Below are 22,543 nucleotides of genomic sequence, written 5' to 3'. Positions count from 1 at the left end.
TCACGACCCAGATTCGACCGTTGATCCAAACGCAACGTCGCGTTGCGTTACTCACGGTCGTCTAGGATCGATCCTGACATCTGGATCCGCGTCCGCGTGCACCCTTGGCGTGGTGACCGATGAATTTATCGCGATAAAATAAATTCCAAACGAATAACATTGACGGTGTGTGTATCTCGGATAAAAATGCGAGGAAGAAATGAAACAGTCGGTGTAAAAGCTGAGACGGACACGGATCGGTCTATCGGTCCATCGGGGTACCGTTCTGATCATCCGATCGACTGGGCCCGTTCCTCTGTATGAACTACCGATCGTCGAACGTGGAAGAAAAGCCCCGGTGACGTGGTCGATGGACGGGAAAGGTCTCTGGATTATAATATCGCGACGCGGAGCGGATATAGAACGAACGTGGTTAATTAACAGCGTAGAATAACTTGTTTATTAAAGGCCGATGGAAAAAGAAGGAAACCGCGATGCAATCTCGAAGCAATCCTGGATCGGAGCGGAGCCGAGCGTCCACGTAGAGAACACGTAGATTAGATCGAAGCTCATCGAGATTATCTGCTGGATTTACCGTTAATCGGTGTCAGCCACGAAGATCTATCCGTGCACCGGTGTTATCGGGAAAGCAGCCGCTGGAGAATAAATTCGGTTAACGACCGTGGCGCGATTAGGTTAACGAAAGAAGGCAGCCGCAAAAAGAACGAAAACCGAGAGATCGAACGACGGCCATCGCGCGGATTTACGCGTTCCAGGTGTCTCCCAGGTGTCTGTTATTTTCCCCGATATCGAGTGCTCGTCGCTCGTTGTCTATAATTTATGCCCGATTAGACGGTAATTTATCACTTAACGCGATAACGCGGGGGCCCCCGTCCCGCGAAGAATTCAATTTACCTGGCCAATGGGGACCGATGGGGACCGCAGGAAGCCGGGACGGGAACGCGTCTCGAATGTTGTTATTTCGAGGGAAACTACGGGATCGCGGACTGTTCGGAACGAGAAACACCGGCTTAATTAAATGATTTTCCGAGACGCGGCTATTACCGCGCGAAATTATCCGGTGAATTTTAATTAACGCAAAAATAGAAGCGAGCGAAGCTGCATCCGAGTCCGAGTCGCTGCTGAGTTATGGCAACTAGCTCACGCGTGTTATGCGTGAATTTTGTAAAAAGTTTGCCCGGACATGGGGTACAAAAGGAGTTGTCGGTGAGCGGCGGTCGAGTTTGAAAAATGAAACATCGCGACCGTTTGAATTACCTCGCCCCGTTCGTAAATTACGTATCGATTATGTTTAACGGAAGAATTACGCAGAAGTGAAATGCAGTCTCTCGGAAGAAATTCCAGTTTCGAGATCGTTAACGGCGGTGTTATTGCCGGTGGAAAATATGGAACACGAATTTTTCTTCGGGGCCCCCCTTTTGGAGGAAATCTTGTGGGGAAATTGAAAGCGAACGCATTTAAGTATGTCTCTTATTAACAAATTTCACTGTACGGCTGTACCTGATTATTACAGTGGATAATTAAGAGTATGTAGTAAGAGAAAATGAGCAATTCTTGGGGAGTTTATTTAACTTGTAGAATCGCTGGAGGATGAAAGGGGGCTCTCGATTTCACGCGTGTTTGATTATATTCGAAATGCGATTTTCGGAAAAATATTTTATTTCGTTCCAGTTTTCGTATTTTTCATTATATGAGTATTTGATTATATTCGAAATGCGATTTTTGGATAAAATATTTCGTTTCGTTCCATTTTTCGTATTTATAATTGTATATGTATTTGATTCTACCCGAAATGCGATTTTTTGATAAAATATCTCGTTTCGTTCCATTTTTCGTATTTATAATTATACGTGTGTTTGATTATATTCGAAATGCGATTTTCGGAAAAATATTTTGTTTCGTTCCATTTTTAGTATTCTCGCGTTTATTTTTTAATATTTTTCGTATTCTCGCGTTTATTTTTTAATATTTTTCGTATTCTCACGTTTGTTTTTTAATATTTTTCGTATTTTTCTCTAGTCTGTCGCGATATTTCAACGCCATTGGAATTGCACAGATCCAACGCGGGAACGAATATCTGAAAGAGAATACATTCGAAGCTTTTTGTATTCTCGCAAAATATATCGCGCTTCTACTAAATGTCAAAATTAATATCGCAGGGAAAAGAAACGATAACGAGCGACTGGAAGCGTTGAACGCGCAGAGTAATTCATTTGATATTATCGCCTTGATTTATGTCTCTAATTATGATTTATGTCGCTATTATCTGTAGCGAAAAATGTTTAGACGAAAGTCGAATGCTTTTGAGAAAGATATATTCCGATGTTATTAATCATTTTGTAGGTGGACACGCGAAGGATACGCGAAGTTTCTTGCTGTTTTTAAATGCATAAGTATAGCACTGGTCGATTCCGCAATACGTTCCCAGATTTTTTCGCGTTTTTAGTTACCGACAATGCGCAAATGCGTTTGGCGAAATTAATATAACAATCGCACATTTAATTATTAATTAAAATTGCAGGATGAAAATAAATAACATATGTCCGATCATTTATAGTATAATTTCTGCATATTTCAGTATATACTTTATTCGCGATATCAGAAAAGATAAATTTACGATCAAAAAAGATAAATTCTAACGATCTATAAAATATTATCTCTTCAACCTATTTTTAATTTCAATAATATGCATATCTGCCAATAATTCGCAAATAATTACTATGTAATTATTATGTATCTAATTAATTACTACGTTTTTAATGAACTATGTAATTAATTAATATGTAATTAACCACTGTAGTTTTCCGATCTCGATCACTAAAATTAACAGATCGGGCCCCATTCGACTCGAATTCCTACCAAACGCGAGGCCCAGGAGATAAGTCCCACCTATTCTATCTACCTCACGCAGATTGAAATTAAAAATCGACTTTATTCGAGATATCAAAAAAGATAAATTTACTATCCAACGATCTATAACGTATGATTCCTTCATTCTATTTTTAATTTCAATAATACGCGTATCAATTGTGAAAATTCGCAAATAATTATTATGTAATTATTATCTATGTAATTAATTGCTACGATTTTAATTAATATGTAATTAACCACTGTAGTTCTCCGATCTCGATCACTAAAATTAACAGGTCGGGCACAATTCGACTCGAAACCGTACCAAACGCGAGGCCCAGGAGATAAGTCCCACCTACCTCATCTACCCTCGATATTCGAGAGAAACTGTCCGATCCAGCTCTCTTTCTCCGTCTCTTTCTTTATGTAAAACAGATGCATTCATAACGATAGGGTTCACGAGAGAATAGAAAGCCGCGCTTTCGAACAATCTGTCTTTGGAGAGCACATTCCGCGGCTATCAAGATATCCGTGCAGGCCTTTTGTTCGACGTAACGGCATTAAACGGCGGACAAACGGCCGACGAACAGTCGGGACACCTTGTATACCGATCCAGTCCAGGCAGCCGCATTTGGGAAAGTCGCGCTTCCTGAAAAGCATAATGATCGGCGGCCGATCGGAACCCAGATAACCGGTTTCCGGTGTTATCTCGCATAATGGGAAGAGCTAAACGTGCGAACGAGACCGGGGAACAATGAGACACGGCGGTTCCTGTGGATCTGGCCTCTGGTGCGTGCGCCAGAGACCCGGCGTAACGCGCGTGAAATTGCGAATTGGAAAAGCCACGCGGTGCGGACCGTGAAAAATTCGCGTTTCCGTGGGACTTTCGCACAGACGTCTCGTTTTCTTCTTGTCTCGGGTTTAGGAAGAAGCTGGTAGCTCGTCATGTCGCGAGCAAAATTTTCCTTGGAATTATTCGGGGTCTAGGTCGCTTAATTCGAAGAATGAAAGTGAAAATAAGGAAGATAGTGGCTTTTTAATGATGGGATTTCTCAGTGTAGCTCTTCGTATAGCGCTAATTTCAAATTAAAATCGCACTGCTTCCAGTTTTCCTGCGAATGGTATATCGAATTATCGATAGAGACGAATATGACATGTCTCATAAGGATCTACGATGTACATGCCTCATCGTGTCTTGTTTTATAGAAAAAATTTCGAATTATTGTTTGGCGTCATTAGAATCAAAGCTGCCTAGTCTATCTTTTGTTACAATAGATCAATCTTTTGATCCAACTTCGAATTATCGATAGGGTCGAATATGACATGTCTCGTAAGGAGTGCCCTGTTTTATAGAATAAATCTCGAATTAGAAGAAATTAATTTACATAATAAATTTATATAATGAATTTATAGAATAAATTTCGTTTTAAGTCATTATAATCAAAGATTCCTAACCTATCTCTTGCAACAGTCGATCAATCTTTTGATCCAACTACGAATTATTGATAGAGTCGAATATGACATGTCTCGTAAGGAGTGACTTGCTTCATAGAATAAATTTCTAATTAGAATAAATTTATATAATGAATTTATAGAATAAATTTCGTTTCGAGTCATTAGACCCAAAGAGACCTAGTCTATCTTTTGCAACAGTCGTTTAATCTCTTGATCCAACCTCGTATTATCTATAGGGACGAATATGACATGTCTCGTAAGGAGTGCCTTGTTTCATAGAACAAATTTCTAATTAGTATAAATTTATAAAATTTATATAATGAATTTATAAAATAAATTTCGTTTGGAGTCATTAGAGCCAAAGAGACCTAGTCTATCTTTTGCAACAGTCGTTTAATCTTTTGATCCAACCTCGTATTATCTATAGGGATGAATATGACATGTCTCGTAACGAATGCCTTGTTTCATAGAACAAATGTCTAATTATTATAAATTTATAAAATAAATTTCGTTTGGAGTCATTAGAGCCAAAGAGACCTAGTCTATCTTTTGCAACAGTCGTTTAATCTTTCGATCCAACCTCGTATTATCTATAGGGATGAATATGACATGTCTCGTAACGAATGCCTTGTTTCATAGAACAAATGTCTAATTATTATAAATTTATAGAATAAATTTCGTTTGGAGTCATTAGAACCAACGAGACCTAGTCCATCTTTCGCACAGTCGGCGATCCACCTTGAGAAATCACGCTGTTTCCAACCTTCCTCCTGTATCGTACATCGACTATACCAAGCCACGTACTCAAAGATGAGCACGACAATGCAAGAATCTTCCATCGCATTTTGTCATACAGTCCAAGTTTCGAGATGTCACGCATAGTCACTGAAACGAACAGCGTCTAGCCTAGCTCTCTCATAGTCCATGGTCCAGCTCGCAGAACCGTGCCCCTCTCCGACGCTTATTCGCATAAATCCCCTACTATTGGCTTTGCGCGCTATCAAGACCTTCGATCCCAAGCCATTCGCGCAATCTCCAAACTCGTATCTAAGAAAAAGCTGAAAGGATCGTCATGAGAAGCTTGCCTGAGCTCTCCGAGGCAACGCTGGCCAGCGCCAGAGCAGAAAAGTCGTATCCCAAAGCGTTGCACAGGTATACCGGTTATTTAACACTTTGAAACTCAAGAGGGCTCTTGATACTCGTTCTCTAAGGTCGGTAGCAGAGATACGCCGAGGGCTACCGTTGAAAATCTCCAGTTTTTGATACACGAGAATGGCGGTGCATCCGCGAGGGTCGAAGCAACAGAGTATACACACGGCGAACGGATAGGAACTTTAATCGGCAGCTTGTATCTCGCATACCGACGTGCCTGTAGCGCCTAAAGGCTAGAGCCTAGAACCCCGAGTCTAGACCCATAAGTCTTCCGTGATTTTTCCGGCTCGATCGCATTATCCTCCTGTTTACGATAAAACCGTCTGACAAGCGAGCTGCTCAACCGACCGAATCTTCCACTTTGCGAAAATCTTCTTCCTCCTTTCGTGCAATGAGAGAAGCCGGAGGAGAGCGGCGGGTGCTTTTTTACCCGGGTAAAAGACACTTCGTTTTACTCGCGGCTGGAAATTGCAGGATATACGGTGGCAGATGGACGATAAGTGTCATATAAGTGGAATACCCTGCGAGATCTCAGATTCAGATGCGCGATTGTCGTTCCCAGGATGGATATTATTCTACGCGTTGGTATCACTGTCGTTGGATATTGTTTCCGCTGACGATCGTTTTAAATTAATAATATTACGCGCGCCATCTTGACATCTCGCGTGTCGATACTGTCAAAATCGATATTTTCCCTGATTCGATATTTTCTTTGAGAAGCAGCCATTACTTCGATCACTGTGCAATTCCTTTCTAATTTATTAATACCTTAGGATACTATTTCGGGAAAGAAAACGCGAATCAATCGATATCAATCGATTCAGGATTTCTTATTTTAGAAAAAACAAACTATAAACCGATCGATGATCTATGCGTGACATTTTTCTAGAAGCAAATCTAAGCAGATGAATGATTATGAAAGACCATTTTCGGTTGCAAAGCTAACAAGAAGAGTGCAATTCTTCGGGTTATACACATCTCGTCTGTTCGTATATTTTTATTTTTATTTTCCTTTGTTGCCATTATTATTTCACTCTAATAATTTTCTTGTCATTTTTCTAATGAGTTAATCCCGTATAAATAAATAAATAAATAAATAAATATAAATATTTAATTCCTGTACGCTGAAGACAATAAAACCTATCATCGGTATCCTAGAATACTCGTTCCATCCAATTTATTTAAAATTCTAATTCATTTTACGAAGGAGACTTTGAGAAAGATCCTGTATAAATTTTCCTTTCTTTTATTTTTCGTGGATAATTATCAGGAGAGCATTTTTAAATTGCACATTTCGCGCGAATTTGTAGCGTCCGCGTACCTTAAGTTCGCCCGACGCCATCGGCTTTAAGCGACTTAAAGCCACCGTTTCGCAGCGTGATAAATACCCACGCGTGATAATGAGCTTGACCTAAACGTTTTATTTCGCGCTGATTGACGAGAAATCGATTATCCCGATTTACACTCGAGGAATCGAGTGACGACCACGTTTACGGAAATTCCGAAGGAAGCTGTCGCGATTCGTGTCACGAGTGTCTCTAGAACGCGGAAAATTTAATTTTAACCCTTTACGGTCCAAATCGTGCGCGACGTCCTATCCCGACTGATTTATAGCGAACGCGTCTACGAAACGCTATCTTTATATTCGCCTGATTGATAACGTGTCAACGTCGATGCATTTCCGTCGGATTAAGTGATCGCGCGAAGCTATGTATTTTATACGTCGGGACTGAAATAGATCAATTAGAATAGAACACGGAGTGTCGGGTCCGACACAGGACCAGGCAAAGAGTCAACCCTTTGCGATGCCGAGCTTTCTCTCTCGTTTGTCCGTAACTGAGAAACAAACCCAACGTGAAACGGGGACCAAACTTTATCAACGATCGTTAAACAAAATTCGACGATTTTTCAAAATTTTATAATCACACTAACCGGAACTATAGGCAGTATCCTGAAATTTTTTAAGTTAAGGAAGAACAAAAATTAGAAACTAAATATCAGAAATTACTAATCCTTCAAGGTGAGTGCAAGTCCTTCGGATCACAGATCTAGTTGAAACTTTGCAGGTTTGTAGATTTAGTCGTCCAGTTCAAGAAAATATATCATTTATGATTAGAGTTTTATTATTGCCTTAATTACAGATTTATGTCGAATATTTATCGAGTGTCGTTATTGTTATAGTAAAATTTAATAGTGAAGTAAACTCTACATTCCAACGGTGTGAGGGTGATCCCTTCCCCTGCGTTCTGTCTTTTGTCTCCAGTCTTCTGAAGACGACTTTTGACCTGCGTGGCCCTAAACAGGCCAGTTCTAACCATTCGCCCGTTCAATAAAGATCTATACAGTTTTTCCACAGTTTTCCACTGACTACTATTCCTTTGCGTTATAACCCCTTTAACAGTCTCCGCAGCGGGGACATTCGCGAGTCGAAAAATACAGAAAACTACAGTAAATTAGAGAAATTAAAAATTTGGTATATTTACGTATTATAAGTAGTATTAAACACAAATCAGTTTCGACAAATTCCAAGCGTTTTAATATCCATATATTACCTTTAAATCTTTAAATCTTGTATAGAAAAGTAACCGCGAGACGCTAAATTGGCTCTGTCGGAATCTGTCGACCGCAAAGGGTTAATAAACGAAGACATCAGCGGGCCATAGACGCGAGCGTGAGAAATTTAATTGGTTCAGTTAAATTTAGGCCCTGAAATTCGCCGAAAGTGATCCACGTTTGCCCAGGCCTACCAGAAAAGCAACGTAACATTTGAGAAAGAGGTTACAATGTTACCATTAACCTGGTGAACGTCGGTCACGCAGAGGCTAAGGGATGGAGCACTCTAAATTTAGAGTTCCTTCGCTACAAACGATTCCCATTCTTTCAGTCTCGCTACGTAAGCCACGTAACACTCGAAAGAGAGCTATTTTTATCCAAACAGGCTTACACCTTGCAAATTTTCAACGACTCATCGTCCACGAAACGCGAAAAATCCGACACCCTTGCATCCTGATCAGAGCAACGTATACATACTTCGAATGTAGGGTTACATCTTTAGATAATATTTTATAGCCAATACGAATCATTTTAACTCTTTAACTTCTGACTGGTCTAAGTTGAAATGCTTCGCGTGAGCGTTGTGCGACTGACAGTAGCTATCTGAACTGAATACCTTCTCGTGCAATATGGATCTCGTCGGTGGGGTATTAACCCTTTGAACTCGACCATTTTTTGATTAAACAAGAGTAGGAGTTCAAAGATTTTCTGCTATAAAGCTGAGGATATTTTTTCGAACAGTAAATAAGAAATCGTTATTTTAAATTTGATATACAATATTAATTAATATCGGTCATCGAAATTTTATCAAATGGTGACTGAATGGCGCCTCTGGATGTGCAAAAGGTTAACACGTTATAATATAGTACACTCGAAAACGGATCAAAATATTTTTATTTTCAATATATATTGTAATTTATTTATTGCTAAGCAACGAATACGTGGTTTCTGCGAGTGTTGGACATATACGATGGAAATAATTCCCGAACATACACACGAGACAGAAGTAAACAACCAAAGCCTTCGCGGAGCGCGTATTTGCGTCCATAGTGGGCACGTATGGCTTGCGCCGACGCACATATTCGTCAATAGGCAACACCGATGGATTTTGATGATCGCATATATGTCGGAGGATAACGTTAGACATTGTCCTTTTGTCCTGGAGCGTCTCCGACGTTCTGAAACCAAAAGCTGAGACAATTGAGAGCTGTGCGGGTCGGACTTTTGGTCTTTCTTGACCCTAGCCGGTCAGTCCCGCGTCATTCTTCGCTGTATACGGATGTAAACAGTTGAAACCTTGCTTCAGGCATTAGACCTAAAGTGTATCTATACAAATTCTATTATATCCCTTATTTTCTTTATTCTTAATTAAAATTTACTGCCTCACTGAATACGCGAAGACCCGCGTTCGTTTTTCTAACATTTGAATCTGCAACAGTATATGCTCCCATAGCAGACAAGGGGTTAATTCACCAGTCAGAAGTCAGTGCGACCGAATGCGTGGCATAAGCGAAATTAACTCGATCCCTATTAAAGGCTCATCCACGAATCGCTCGATCCTACTGGAAAATCCGCGGTATCGCGACATCTTAGCCCTGTGTGAACGGGAAACACGGTAGAAGCGTGATCACGGTCTCGAGACGGAGGCCCGGGCTTTGGCGGAGAAACAAAGGTACCGTAAGATAAAAGACCACGAGGGAGTCACGTCCGGGGTCCGGAGTCACACGGTTCCCGGGAACGGGCTGAAAACTCCTGAGCTCGGGGGGGTGTGTCTCCATTTCGTCGGCCTGCGTCAAAGCCAGTGGCGCTGGTTTGAGCGCGGAGCTGGCGCAAAAAGCCGGCATTCGAGGAATCGCGGGCGAAAGGTGTCTCAAAGTCAGCGTTGACCCGGCAAACGCGAGTCACGGCGTCGGTGGCGGCGGCGGCGACGCCGCGGCGAAAAATACTCGGCGCGGTGGGAAAGTCAGGCTGGCGGCGGGTGACGTAAGCGGCGGAGAAGCGGAAGGACTCGAGAGTGAAAGAAGACTTGGCTCAAAGTTCCGTTCATCTGGGCCAAGCTCGCAAATAACGAACTGTAGAAGCAGAGGCGAGCCGCGTGGCGTTACAGTGCGCTTGGTGGCTCTCGGCGTACTGCGAGAGGGGGCGAGCCGAGTCACCAAACGGAGGGAATGGCGGAGTGTGCATTACGCGAAGGGAAGGACGACGACGCGGGGGCAAACGAACGCGGAGGGAGGGTGGAAAGGCGGCGGTGGAGAACGAAAGAGGGAGAGAGAGAGAGAGAAGGAGAGAGAAAGGCTAGGGAGAGGAAGAAGAAGGGCGTAACTGGGCCAAACGGTGGCTGTGTCGCGCGGTCTAGACACCGAGCGCGGTTGCAGAGAATTAATGCACCCAGTTCGCCAGACTTTCCTTTTCGCTCCGTAACAAGCAGGCGGTTCCGCCATCGGCGGATCGTAATCCGTGACGTCTCGCGGCCCCGACGGATTACTAATTATAATGCCCGGCCAGCACTTTTGTCGTGCAACCGGGTCGCCACGGGGACCAGACGCTATTCTCGGACGCGTCGGGGTGCTGATCGTTCGCACGTCGCGATTCCATGTTTCGCCAGGTAGCTTTGCTTCCGCTCAGAAGCAAAGGTGAGAGGAAGAGGAAAGGGAAAAGAAAACGGGGAAGCGTGGCCGTTTTTGTCTGGCAGCTGAAGATGGTTGGGGATGAGATAGTAGAGGTGATGGAAAATTTGAAGGACGAGAATGAAATTGGTTCGAATAGCCGAACTGGATCGGGGGATGGGGGTTGAGAGAACGGAAGAATCGAGTAGGTTGGATGATCCGAATGATTCGAGAAAATCGGACAGTTCGGAAGAAATCTCGTTGAAGGCTTGAGATGGACAGACACTCGATCGTTACGAGCTGATCGAAATATGTGTATATACTTATATTCGAATACCTATATATCTATATTCGAATACCTATATACCTATATTCGAATACCTATATATCTATATTCAAATACCTATATACCTATATTCGAATTGCATGGTTTCTTTAGGTTACTGCATCGATTTCAAACTGTCCAATTTATTTGAAGACGAAAGAATTGATTGGTTTAGAAGAAACGCCATCAGAGATAGGAGGTAGACAGAGACTCGATCGTTATGAGCTCCTCAAAATATACATATATTCCTATATTCGAAGTAAATCGTTCTTCTGTGGGGTCAGTGTATAGATCCCTCACTGTTCGGTTTAATCCTTCCCCTCTCATCATAAATCCTGCGATTTACTTCGAGCCGGTTGAAGTTCGATTTTTATCGAACTACTTTATTCTTTCGAATCGTCCAATTTTCCAAAATTCCCAATTCCCTTCGAATATTCCAATCGCGATATAATTCCGAACCTCGCGACTATGACTATACTGTGACTATACTTTAAATTAGAAGATGGTTCGATTTAGTGGACAATTGATTTTGTGACTTTTAGAGGGATGAAACGGGAGATTAATTTTCGCGATTGTAGAATTCGACGAGTCGGATAGTTTTGATTCAATTTTAGTCTCGAGTAGGAAAATGGTTTTAGGTCGGGTTAGGGATTAAGGAGGGATCGGTTCTACGAGCTCCGTAGAAAGTATATACGTACCAATGGGCAATGAAATAATGGCGCTCGCAGATCTGAGAGGAGATAGCGATAGCAGATACGGTAATGAATGATGATTTAGAAGGGTTGAGGCTGCTTTAGTGCTCAACGGTACTGCTGATGAATTATTAGTTTCTTGTGTAGATCGCGATAGGTGATGAAGTTTCTCCAACACTTTGCACTCTTTAAGATTAAACAAATTCCATTGCCAAACGATAATATCGATAATTGCGAAATTTAAATAAATCAAATTTTCCCGCGTTTCTTGCCAATGATAAACTTTAATAATCCCGTCTCGCATAAAAGTTAATACAAACCTGTAAATTCAACGAATCTATTTTTCTCTCGGTTATTTCCAGTATTATCTATTTACGGTCAATTTTTAAATATCGAAGAGTTTTTAAAATTATTGCAGCCTGTTCCTTTTTAGTTGACATGATAAAAATTCGTAGACCACGATTCCATGCTTTTACGAGGAAGATGTAATTGAAATAGAATTTTGCACATTTGTACGAGATAGTGGAAATTATATTGCAAAATAATACAAGCAGAGATAATGCAAATATATATTGTATTAACCCTTTACACTCTGTTTATCCATCCACTATGGCGACATGGTAAGATAGCCTATTACTCGGTTGTCACTGCTATGGCACTAGAATCCCACTGGATTTATATCAAATATTATTAGATAAAATTCCCCAAACACAGGTATATTTATTACCATATATTTATTGATAGATATTATTCCAGTATACCTTTGCCAGAAGAATTTACATATATAATAAATACATATAATAAAACCTAACATCAAAGGTAGAATAACTTGGAGTTGCTGGTAAATCGTATCATAAATTGCTCACAGTGCAAAGGGTTAAATCGATTAATTTAATTATTCAATTTTTCTCTAAATTTTCACAGGACAATTGTCGTTCCATTTTTATCCCACAATAGTCGCAATCAATTTCCAAAAATCGATTAAAAAGGTATATTCTCCTGACGAGTCTCGATTGAAATTGCGATCGAATTCGATCACTGTTTACGATACGATATACGAAGACGACAAACGTTTCTCATCGCTACCGTATTAAACTCTCGTGCATGGTAGTAGTCGATAGATCAGGAATATGCGGTTCGTGCGGTTACGATCGTATCGATTATTATGTAAGTTAGATATACGCGAGCAATAAGGTTCACCGGGTAACAAGAACCATCGCGAATAATTTCTGTCGCGAAAAATATCCACGATATTGTGATACAACATTGATTTGCGGTAACCACAAACGCGATCAACGAATTTTTCCCGCGTCCATCGCGAAAATATCTTGTTAACTCTTTAGGGCACGCTGGGATTAAAAATACCCCACCTTTTCGATGCACTGTGATGCATGATGGGACATTTTTAGTCCCATCTTGAAATATCGCAATAGCTGCATGCGCACAGGTTTATATTACATCTTATTTACGTAATATATATAATTTAATACAATTTAATATAATTTTCAATAAGTTACTTTGCCTATGATCCATCATTATACTGGCAAAGAAAAATTCCACGACGAAGACGTCGAATTTCGAATAAACAATTTAACTCTTTAGGGCACGTTGAGATTAACCCTTTGCACTCTTTGGATTTTTTGGCTAGAGAAAAGTAGAAATTCAAAGATTCTCTACTAAAAAATTGATAATACTTTTTTGGGCAGTAAATAAAAAATTGTATAATAGTAGAATTGTAGAATTATTTGACTGCGATACTTCGCACATTGTTACATTACGTTAAATTTGATATATTAATTAATATCGATCTTCCAAATTTCATGAAGTGGTGACTGAAGGACACCTCTCGAGTGCAAAGGGTTAAAGGTGCCCCACCTTTTCGATGCACCGTGATGCATGATGGGACATTTTTAGTCCCACTTGGAAATATCGCAGTAGCTGCACGCACATAGGTTTATATTTCGTCTTATTTACGTAAAGCAGTTGGTAATACCTTCGACAAATGTTTTAAATGTATTCGCTCGTGTTGGCAACCTTCAGCATGCCAGTACAGGTTCATCGATCATTGCAAGCGGAAGGTTCATCGCGACAATCTTTTTCCCCTGGTTTTATGTTCTCATATCATGCGATTCCTTTATTGGTAAAAATATACCAATTTTGTTTCATTTAAAACGCGATAAAATTTCCGTGCAACGTGGGTCCATTTTATTATCCGAAATCCCGTGCCGCGAAGAGTTAACCGATAGATCGATTCTTCAACATCTCCGCGTATTTACTTTTATCTCACAGCTGAAGATCCCATAGAGATCTAGTCGCTTCTCATCTGAACGCGTCATCTTCTACAAATTTCTTCGTACAAAACCATCGATTCTGTCTCAACCGCGTCTGACATCGTTATCAGACTCACCCACGACCCTCGATCATCCCTCGCCATGCTTATCCCGTAAATTATTTTGCGTCGATGCAGTACCCCGTGACAGCAAACGGAAACAGGACACCTAAAGGTTATCCAGGATTTCTGAGCCATTTCCAAGCTATTTCCACAGTTCTTCGAGCAAGTATACCCCGGGATTAGCACGCGTTTCGTTCAGTAGGATGGCGAATACTGGTCTTGAGACACCGAAAATTCACGAAAGAACAAGAACACTATAACACAAACTCAAAACTCGTAAACTGATTTAACTTAGGAAAAGAACACCGAGATAACGAAACGAAAACACACAAGGACGCACTCTTTTAAAACTCTTTTTCCAACACCAAGCAACTCACGCCTGTGCTGGTCACAACCGATTTCTAAGGACTCTGTTTTTGGTTGTCAAGGACCACGCTTTTATGCTTTCCTTAACCTACGCTTCACCTCCCCGTAGAGGAGTCACGCAACTTAATTTTGTTATATAGAATAACTTTTCGATTTGCTTCTGGAAGATATCGATCGGTTCACAATTTGTTTTTGTTGGCGATAGCCGATTCGCGATTTCTTTTGGTATCCTACATTCTAGGTTCTATTTTATTATGTGAAATCCTGTGCCGCGTGTCTTCGTTCCACCGTCGCAGATCTTCCGCCATCGTGATCCCCTAATTGCTCGAATTTTTCTGCCGGCTCCTTACCGCGGAACTCGCGAATATAAAGCTAACGGTATCTTAATTGATGTTGTTATTACACAGGCCAGGGGAACGGATCCCCTATTCTCCTCTGTTCTTACGCATTACGATATTATTTAACTTCCTAACAGAACCACGGACAATTAAAACGCTAGTACAATACCTCTCCGCTCGTTTGCGTAAAAATATATGTACTGTGAAGCCGAGTAACTAAAATTAAACGCCACGATACTCGTACGTTTCCGCGCCTATCTTCCATAACCATCTTTATTATCATTTTATTATTCCGCGTTATTTTATCGCGTATCCTCGACGTCGGAATGATTTCACAGCGTGCCTCGGCTCCGTGATAAAAATCTCGCGACGGCAGGGGGTGCGCGAGGCAAAGGGTGCAACCTGGGCAAGAGAAAATGAGGAAAAAGCGAGGGAAAAGGTAGAAGGAGAAAAGAGGAGGAAGAAGAAGAAGAAGAATCGAGAAGCAGCGATGCTTTCGATGAAGGCCGTGGATCGAGCAGAGGCATCTCGGTCGTTCTTTGACCGAAATAAAAATAGGAGCTGCTTGATTTTCGTCTGTGTGAAAGAAGGCATTTCGCGCGACGTTAAGGGAGGTCAGTGGCAAAGGCGAGCCTACGGACGGGGGTGGGTCTCGTCTGAGAAGATTCTCAGACCGCTTGGCCTTTGATCTCGATCCCTCGACCCGTGACCCGCTGCTTTCTGATTCATTTTTTCAGCCTCTTCTGCGTTCACCTCTAGCCTCGGTCTTCCCTCGTTTTCGGCTGTTTTCCAGCCTCGTTGCCCGGAATTAACCACGGGTTATTCGTTCTCGCGACAACGGAAAAATTCTCCATGCGAACATACGCCGGGGGGAAATTAATTTTATCGCCGGTACTGAGAAACGTGGAGCATCGAATAATTCTTTGTATCAAAAAATTAATTTATTGTTCTTATTATTTATCCAAATTTGCCGATGTTTGGTGAAGTTTGGTGTGATAATCTTTTCCCTTTTCTTCGTTTAATATTACATTTTTTAATAATAATGTTTTCTTGTGATTTTTATTCCGAAATTTTTCCCAAATGGAGAATACAAGGAGTAGTTGGTATTGGTTCAAATTTTACATGGAATTTCTCAACTTCGTATTTGATAATCGTAACATTCTGTATAGTATAGTAACATTGCTCGTTGAACCGAGGCTAGGAATTTTTGGGGTAATTTGTAGGACGCGACTGTAGGCTCGATTATAAAACTATTTTTGTTCCCGGACGTAACACGAACCATTCGAACGAAAAGTGTGCTGGGTTCGAAAGGTTCCGCAGCTATTTTAGCTAGCAACTGAACGTCATGCTTCTATCAGCTCATTCTTGTTACGGTTAACGAGATTCAGTCAGACGGTTCTCTTTTTCTCTCCCTCCCACGTTTCTCTCTCCTCTTTTCAGAGAGTAGAAAAGAATGTTGCTCGTCTGTGTTTGGAAAACACGCGTGTTTGATCCAGCAATTTATTTTCGGCTTCGAACCGAGTTATTTTACGTGTAATAAATCGAGGAATGGCTTCGAGTGCAGCATTTGCATAGCAGTATTTTAAAGAACTATTTCAAAGTATATTTCCCGATCTTCCAAGTTGACTAAAGGAAGAAAATACGCGAATGATATAGAACACGACTGTTGCAAACGATTTCTTTACAGTGTTAAACGCGATCCTCGAATTTTTCGGAAAATTCGACGGAAAGGGGTTCTATTAAAATTGAGATAAATCGTGGAAATGGATATTTAGATAAGTGGATGAGTGGAAATTGGTGATCTGTTAATGGGAATGGAAAATTTATTCCTTTGCGTCGTTTATCGAATATTTTTTCAAGCGTGGATGATTTTTTCGCGAGTTTAAGCGTTGAAATGAAATGAAAGAAGACATGTGGAGAGTGGACAGAATTCAATACACTCGGTAGTTTCATACAATTAAACATTGTAATTCAACTCCGATGCGTGCTTTAAGGCTCGAGAATCTCGAATTTCGCGGTGCGGTGAAAAAAAAAATATAAGCGAAAGTCGCTCGCCAGAAAACTTAGTATCGAATCGCTTCAGTCGCCATGTTTACTTCGAGCAATGCGTTTTACTCTATGGCGATCACGCGGAGCGTCGCTCTTTATCAGCAAAATATGTCAATTACGAATTTCCATCGAATTTCCATCCCCGGTAATTAATATTATTAATAATAATTTTTGTAATTTATAAAAATTTCCACTATGTTCCCAATATATATATATTTTTTTAAAAAAATAAAATATACCTAGCGGAGTCGACGATATTTTTCGTAATAATATAAAAAGGAATTAAAATTTAAAAAACGTATGCGTAATGTATACGTAAATCTCATCGATCGTTACGTTCTCGGTGACAAAATTTTCCCAGACGTTACTAAACCATGACCGAAACGTCGAATGGGCAAGACGCGGGGCTAAAAATCGGCAGACTCGAAAGAGAGAGAAAAAAGAAGCGAGACAGGGGCGAACTGGAAACTGGAGAAGGCTGGACCAGTACCGAAGAGCGAGGCGCTAAAGTTCCTCGCAGGCCACGCGTACGGTGCATCTCCTGTCCGCGGATTAACGGGAGTCCCCATCGGCAGACGCCAGGAATCGATTCCGCTGCGCGACTTGTCCCCGTCGGCGAGACGAGCAACGTCCTTTCCGCGCGGTCGACCCGAAGGACGAGGAACCAGGGAGAAGGGACACGGCGTCTGACACGTGCTAAACGATCGTGCGAGCCGAGTGCGGCCGATCGTCGGCTACCGAGAAACGAGTGAGCCGCGCTTAGTCGTCGCACGTTGCAGTCGCTCCGGTTTCTTTCCACCGTCTCGGAAGAAACGGTCGACGGACAGTCTGACCGAGGCACGAGGAAATCGGGAAACAAATACGTTTCCTTCGAATCAGCGCCAGACTGCAACTGGAGCGACGGAGACGCATCGAGCGCGCGGGAGTGGGGGAAGGCAGCGCGAGGAAGACGGGGCGAGTGGTGGGGGTAAGAGAAAGGAGGATCGACGGTGGGAGAGCGGCGGCAAAAAGGTACGGGGAGTAGTCGGGGCAATTCGTTGCCAGACGCTGGCCAACCTCGCGAAAAGACCGGGGAAGCGGCTGTTTCCAATTGCATTATCGCGCTGTGATTAATTGCTGCCCGAGGTGTTCCATTGTCTCTGAGGGACGTCTCGGTTCTGCTTCCCGCCGCGTGTCTCCGCCTTTTTACGCCGCCACGCAAAACCACACCGCGCCACCTCTCTCCCTTTCTCTGTCCTTTTCTTCGACCCTTTCTCCGTCCCTTTCTACGCCGCCGCGCGGACCCCGGCCGCGGAACGCCACGTGCGTGCCGGAAGTGGTATTTTTTTCACTCTGTTCCGGCGATACGCTGTCGGACGGTCCGCGGTCCTTGATAATCGAATCACCTTGATCCTGGAGGATATTCCTGGACGAACTACTGGCTTTTCGAGTATTTCGGGAATCAATTATGTTCCACGAATTAATTGCAGTAGTTACGATCGTATTATACGAAACTTGGAAAATATTGCGCGATTAATTTTTGCTGTTCGATTTTATTTATTATTTGAGCATTTGTTTAAGGATAGAAGATAGGTAATTTCTTATATAAGATAACTTATTTTTTTTCTCAAGAAATTTCCATCAAAGGAAATTGATCGTACGCGATCAGCCGCTACTGTGCGTCGCAAGAAAGGTTCGCAGCTGATGAATACGAAGCCGCGTGCATAAATTGCAGGTTTAAATAAACGTCTTGCTTCGCCACCATTTCGATGCTCGACATTCGGAGAAATAATATACATAAGGAAAAAGAGAGAAAAAGAGAAGCGATTCCTTTATTCAACAACGAACGATGTGTATTTATCCTGAATCGGTGGCGCATTTATCGCAACAATGAATCAGTTTCAAATTATTTTATTTAACATTTACCCCGCGTTCGTAACTGACGTTATTAACTAATCCACTCGGACATCCCGTTTATAACCGTTCAATGACGTTTATTGTTACAACCTCTTACGACCATAATCGCTTTATAAACGCGTTTTAAACACACGCCTTTGTTACCGACGTCTGAGTTGCTGTTTAGCTGCAGTCAAAGAAAACACGACCAAAGCGAGCAGAGCAGATCGCATTACCGATCTGTTGATCCGCCACTGTGCACGCTTGAAATACAATTGCGATTCCACCCGGTCGTCCATACTTTATCTGTCAAAGCTCCCTTTATTAGCACGGTTCCTTTCGTACTATGTCGTTACGTTTCCTTACGGCTTCCACGCGCAAAATGGTCGACGCTTCTGGTAACGAAGTTGGGTTAATCGACGCGTATTCCTCGAACGCGCGAGCCTCGCGGTGATATTCTTTTCAGAGATCGTCTCTGGCTATGGAAATCTCGATCGTAAGTCACAATTGCGCTCAGTTACGCGTGCGCGAGCCGCGAGACACAATGCGCGTTAATTTGGTAATTTAAGGTTACGAGAAAGTGAGGTTATGTGGGCTGCGCGCGAAAGTAAATTTGCTCTCTTGGAAAGATGTCGTTGTGCAGCGAAGTTGGGAGACAGAGTTAGCTTCGAGGAACGTTAAATCTTACTTTGCATCGAAATTTTTTAGTCATTTTATTTTACATATTTTTTCTTTCGCGATTTAGAGTAAATCGAACATAGGTTAATTTAATTGTTTCGATTAAGCTTCGATAGGCTTGAGAGTTTCTGCAATATTTTGTAGATAGAAATGAATGCCAATATCTATTACAGTATTTTAACAGTTAACAAATTTATGTATTTAGATAATAATATTTAAATATCGACAATAATTCACAGTAAATTATTATAAATAAAAATATTCGCACTATCTAGAAAATTCTTCTCTTATTTGGAACAAATCGAACAAATTTTAATTATTTTGGTTAAGTTTCGATAAGCTTGAGAGTTTCTGGAATATTTTGTAGATAGAAATGAATACCAATATCTATTACGTCTTTTAACAGCTAAGAAATTTATATATTTAGATAATAATATTTAAATATTGACTACAATTCACACTATCTAGAAAATTCTTCTCTCTCTCGCTCTCTCACTCTTATTAACCCATGTTTACTTTATGACGATTCTCACGTAACTGTTTTACTCTGGCACATTCTTCTGAACATTTTTCTAACATCATTCATACTAGACTGCACTCGCACATGTAATGTTTATATCATCGCAAATGATTCTCACTTATTTTACCTCATTCCCATTCCTACATATAAAATCAACACTCACATATATCGATGCTGACTATTTTCGAAATTTTTCTTCAAGAAAAATAATTTCTGTTATAATAGCAAAATGTGAAGATATCGAAATAAATTTGTAAATTCGGTGTATAAATTAGTAGCTATACTGTTCCCATCATTTTTATACTAATTTATGTCGGTGAGATTCAAGAGATTTCTCAGACAAAAATACTTCATTTCGGTATTTCCTAGCTCCTAAAAATGGGATGTAAATGTGTCTGTAATAGGTGGGCGAAAAAATTTATCGACTTTTAATTGCCATTGTATGCGCTTTCACCGTGTGTTTCCATTGTATGTATATGCTTTCAATATCCATTGATAACACTCTTAAGAGCAAGAAAACGGAAAGACACCGAGTTGTGCTTTGAATGCAACGCGTGCGAGCACTATTTAAATACACACAATCGAAAGTGGAAGTAATTAGTACGTTGGGCTGCGAGGTTCATTGTGGCGCAGACGTTAGCATAGCCGCTAACTCTTCGTCTTCGAGGAATTTTACCCTAAGTCGATGGAGAGTTCGGCAAACAATGTCGACTATTCCTAACTTGTAGCCAGGAATTGGACGAGTCTCGTGTGTGCTGATCATACAAGCCAAAGTACTTGCACACGGAGTTCACACTGGACGTTTCCTTTATGAGTTCGCGGTGCAGAAAAATACTTTACTTTCCCGCTTCTCGGCACCTGCAGCCACGGACTCGAGTCTCTCTATCGCGAATGAATTTTCTTCCCTGCACCGATCCACCATTTTATTATCTTTTCTCACCTTTCTTCTAAACTTCCAACGTGGAATCTTTTAATTTAACCTCGAAACGAATCGTAGTCAATAATTGAAAACGATCATGTTTATGTGATGAAATAAATTTTCTTCCATGCACCGATCAACCATTTTACTTCCTCCCATCTTTCTTCTAAATTTCCGCCATCGTGGAATCTTTTAATTCAACTTGATGGGAGTCAATAATCGAAAAGGAATATTTTTATGTAATCGAATGAACTTTCTTCGATGCAGGACTGATTATTTTATTGATTATTTTCTTTTCCTTTCTCTTCCTAAATTTTTGCGAATATCGTAATAATAATTTAGGTATATTAAGAATATATTTTGGTTATTTTGGTTAATATTTTAAATAAGGTTTGTTATTTAGTTATTTTATTACAAGTCAGGATCTACGACTCTCGTGTCGTAAATAGGTATCTTTATTATATTATCATATCGTTGTGAAACTTGGCATGTAAATCGAGAGATGTAGGTTTAGAAAAGCAACTTCGAGAGTTATTTTCTATCACACGTAGGCTTACTGTACTTCTCATTAAACACTGTTTAATCGCCTGTATAATGCAACACGCGTGACAAGAAAGGCGCGATTAGACCCGCGATCTAGATAAGTATACGTGTACAATCGAGAGGTTAAGAATCGATTTGAAATTCAGAATCGCGTGAATCGTAAAAACTTGATAACATTCATACAGCGATTGAATATTTATGAACGCGTCGAAGTAACTGTCAATAAGTTTCATACTTTACATATCAAGCCTTCGCGTCTATTACAAGATCTATCTTCTAAGATTCGATATTCTTTCGAGCAAACGTTCCCAACGACGTCATATAATTTACCACGATATCGGATAAAAACGAAAGAGGCTCGTAACTCGATAAAAATGGCCAGGTAACAGCTGTCGTAAATTTATTTCTACGAACCACGAATATCGAAATCAAATAGAAAATATGCGTCAATATTGCACGATATTCCGCCATATTTTACGATATTTTACGCGCATTGGTTCATTCTCAAGACCTATGTGCAATTTCCAATCGCGCCTACGTTTATTCGCGTTTAATTCGCGATCTTCTTTCCGGTCGATCCGGGAACCGCGCGGCCCGCCATCTTTCCCAGAAAAATCAAAGTTCCATCCGTTCTTGCCCTCTCGTTCTTCATTTCACCGCTGTCTGCCGCCGCGCATACATGCGCGCGCAGGCTGCGTGCCGCGTAACCCTGTCGCGGACAGCGCCGTTTCTTTCGCAACTTTATGACACGTTCGTCGAGCTTTCTAACGAATGTCCGTCGATTTCGCGCCGGGCCTTGTTCCACTTTTTTAACGCGCGACGTCGCGCCCGCCGTACACGGCGTCAATTAAAAGTCCTCGAAGGAATTTTCTCCCGCGAACGCGTCTCGTTAATACGACGTTCCGGGAATACTAACGCGGGCCGGCTGTCTTTCATTAAGAAAGAGACGCGCAACCGGCGCAGGCCAGCGTTGCGCACCCGGCATAGCTATGGCCGTGATTAGGCGCGCTATGAAGCAGGGAAAAAAAATCCTGCGGACGAGTCTTCGTCGAGCGAGAGGCATCGTGCTTTCGTCATATCGCGCCTGGAATTTTCATAGTTTCGTTCTGGGAAAGTTATTCCCGCTCGTCGTTGCGTTTAATCCGCGAATTGTTCGCTGTGGCTTTGCTCCATTGAGCAGGGCAATTTGTGTTTTATGGATTGTGGTACTTTTAGTTAGATTCCTTTTGC

At 41.4% G+C, this 22,543-nt stretch overlaps 1 protein-coding gene across 1 annotated transcript in view; it reads left to right on the top strand.

Moving 5' to 3' along the window:
- Positions 1 to 22,543, top strand: part of LOC108549379 (uncharacterized) — a 119,171-nt gene that overhangs the window by 32,677 nt on the left and 63,951 nt on the right. The gene's annotated exons all lie outside the window — the stretch shown is intronic.

Source organism: Eufriesea mexicana, unplaced genomic scaffold (assembly GCF_001483705.2).
Source record: "Eufriesea mexicana isolate 0111107269 unplaced genomic scaffold, ASM148370v2 scaffold1920, whole genome shotgun sequence".
In the NCBI taxonomy this organism is placed as follows: domain Eukaryota; kingdom Metazoa; phylum Arthropoda; class Insecta; order Hymenoptera; family Apidae; genus Eufriesea; species Eufriesea mexicana.
Note: the sequence above shows the minus strand (reverse complement) of the source record. Positions and strands in the feature narration are given on the sequence as shown.